Source organism: Rutidosis leptorrhynchoides, chromosome 1 (assembly GCF_046630445.1).
Source record: "Rutidosis leptorrhynchoides isolate AG116_Rl617_1_P2 chromosome 1, CSIRO_AGI_Rlap_v1, whole genome shotgun sequence".
Classification (NCBI taxonomy): domain Eukaryota; kingdom Viridiplantae; phylum Streptophyta; class Magnoliopsida; order Asterales; family Asteraceae; genus Rutidosis; species Rutidosis leptorrhynchoides.
In genome coordinates, this window is record NC_092333.1 from 512,253,340 (window position 1) to 512,256,208 (window position 2,869).

The window sequence follows — 2,869 nt, forward strand, 5'->3', positions numbered from 1 at the left end:
CACAGATCTAGATGTGATAAAAATTTGTTGATGATCAGACCTAAGGATTTTGAGATATGATATTTCGATTTTAGATAGTTTCAGGATGAATTTTGTCAGGTTTGATGACGCGAGTGCGAGACGATTTTGACTTGAAAAACTTCGGGCAATACGATTTGTGTTTTCGAGGATGTTGGTTTGTTATAGGAGCTCAGTAGGGTGATTTAACTCAGCTTTGGGTGTCGTTGTAATGAATGAGACGCATCGGATTGAAAGTCAACAGTGGAAGTCATCGGGTAGTTGGACTTGCGTGGTTTGAAATGGGATGATTAAATAATTGGTCGGATATTTCAAGATGCTTGGAATATGTGTGCGGGTAATTTTGTAAGTCCCGGAACATGAGCTTTCTAGGATTGTTGAGGGTGTCAGGATCTCGGTGTGAGTTTGGTAATCGACGGGAGTTATCGAGCTAATGAGAGTTAGACGATTAGTGGGGGTTGTGGAGATGGATGTGCGACTAATTCTTCAATGTTTTTCGTATTATCTTGTTTATTCCGGATAACACTAGGGCTTCCAAAACTTGTGTTACTCTCCAATGACAAAGTAATTTACGATTGACCGGTGGTACAAACCAAGTTTCTTCTCAAGTAGCCTCAGTTTAAATTTGCTCGTATAGTGGGAGCGTGCTTGGGTGAGAAGATGTGGTTTGTGAAATTCATAGCGCTATGAGGAGGTCAGTGTACCAGCGTGAAAGCGAAAAGTTGAAAAAAGGCGGTAGATTTCAAGGTGGTGTTTGCGTTCTCAGCAAGTGCTTTGATGAATAGTCGACATAGGTGTCTACTGGGGTTTTCTTATTGATGGGAAAGGAAAATTAAAAGATAGATGGTAAATTTGTGCGGGTGATCGTTGACATGTCGGTGGCAGTATTGAATGTGTCTAGAGCGATGGGTGAGGCGGTTTGTCTGATGTTAAATCCTGTAATTTAAGTCTCGCACACTTTAATGGTAGCGAAAGAAACCGAGATGGCCCAAACAAGTACTAAGAGATTGGATTATCGCTCAACGGCTTTTTTTGGTGTCGAAAGACTTTCTTCCTCGTAGGTTAACGAGTGAAGTGCGACGTGATTCGGGTGTCTCATTCGACGGTATCAAAAGGAGTTGTTAATCGGCTAATCTGGGGTTATTGTGGGTTGTATAAACACAGTTGAAAATGAGTATGTGGTTTGTTTGAATTTTCCTTCAAGTAAGAGATTGTTCTAGTGTGAAGAAGAATTAAACGAGTTAAAAATGATGCTCGACCTGAATTTCGCGAGTTGGTGCTCGACCTTCTTTGCTAAGCTCGCGAGTGGGCGAATTTCTAAAGACAAATCTCGCGATCGCGAGAAGTGCCTTGGGCTGCCAGAAATTGTACTTCCTTTAGGACTTCGTGTTTGATTCCAATTCATTATTTGTCAGCACCATAAATTGATCTTATGTAACCCATACAATGTGTGCGCGAAAATTAATAGTAAAAATCTCTGGTTTGCGCTCGTGGAGTAAACCCTTCTTCATGTTTTGGAGTTGAGAAATAATAAATACCCGTGTCGTTTATCTTTATTTATTGTTCTTATGCTTTATATTCTTCCGTTTATTGTATGTGGCCGGTTATGTGATTGACCGAAACCACAATCACATGTTTTTGTTGGGGTCCAAAAAATTCCTAACAGGAAAACCTATTAATTCATTTTTATCGTGAATATATCAAAAAATAGTTGATTATCATTGGTGGTCATATCATTCTTGTCTTTGAGAAGTGGGAAGGTTAATTGGTCGTGTTTGCGCATGAATAAGGATACATAATTCACGACCACCGGGCAAATTACAACATTCCCAAGCTAAAAGTATAAGTTAAGACATTTGTAGTGGTTGGGGGCGTGGGTTGGGGGGCGTGAGTTGCTTTTTGATGACTAGGAGGTGTGAGTTGTTTGTGTGAAGTAGTGGTGGTGTGGGTTAGAAATATTGTGATAGTGTGTTAAAATATAATTGAATTAAGTATTAAAAGAGGATAAAAATAATATTTTTAAATTAAATAAAAATAAAAACTTGCAACAATGCCTATTGCTTCTTCCGTTGCACGGCAATGCATGCCCAAACAATGCTCCAAACAATGCCCCAATACACCATAAATTGGTGTTGCTTGTTTGCCACCTAGGATTGGCCACGCCCAAATTTATAAGGCCGTTTGTATCGGACATCCAACAACGGGGTTGGATCCTACATGTCACCCCAAAAACGCCAACCCTTGGTATCCCTGCGTTTTCGGCTTGCCTTTTGCCGGCGTTGGGGAGGATTCAACGAGATCCATACGTTGTTTGGGTGTTTGGGTTTTTTGATTTTTTTATTATTTTAAATATATTATTTTTATTTCTTTTTAACAATTACCCAATTATATTTTGCCACATCACCACAATATTCCTAACCAACACCAACATTCAACACCACCACTACTCCACTCAACAACACAACACGTCCTAGTCACTAAAAAAGTGCAAAAAGTGCACAACACGAACTACCACTACAAATGGTCTAAGCTACAAGTGGTCTAACACTCAAGATCAGTCGCTTCAAACCGTGAACTTTGTTGGTCAAAACTCAAGTTCCAAAGTTTGTGGTTATCAAAAATCATCTCAAAATTGTTGTCACATTAAATCAGTCACTGGCTGCAATAATTGAGGTAATACAAAACCCTTATCCGTTTATTTGTTTGTCAAACTCTACCAATGTTAATTACGGAGTACTTATTAGCCCAAACAAAACATCTTTCATCATGTTGGGTCAACCCAATAACATACATGTAACATACAATCAGTTGAAAGTAAATGATTATACTGTTCATATTGGAGATGAATTAT